The following is a 275-nucleotide window of genomic DNA, read 5'->3' on the forward strand; positions in this document are numbered from 1 at the left end:
TCCGATTGTCCTAGTCATGTTTTATTAATTTTATTCATCTGAAAAATGGAACTAATATTGCCTGTTTGAAAGCTACTGTGCTAATTAATTTAAAAGGGGTTTATAAACTCTAAGGAACTCTATCAACTGAAAGTGTGGAAGCTAAAAGGTTAGAGTAAGTCAGATGCCTAATAATCATAAAAAAGAACAAACCTGGCCGGGCGCGGTGGCTCACACCTGTAATCCCAACACTTTGGGAGGCCAAGGTGGGCAGATCACGAGGTCAGGAGATCAAG

This window comes from Papio anubis, chromosome 10, assembly GCF_008728515.1.
Source record: "Papio anubis isolate 15944 chromosome 10, Panubis1.0, whole genome shotgun sequence".
Classification (NCBI taxonomy): domain Eukaryota; kingdom Metazoa; phylum Chordata; class Mammalia; order Primates; family Cercopithecidae; genus Papio; species Papio anubis.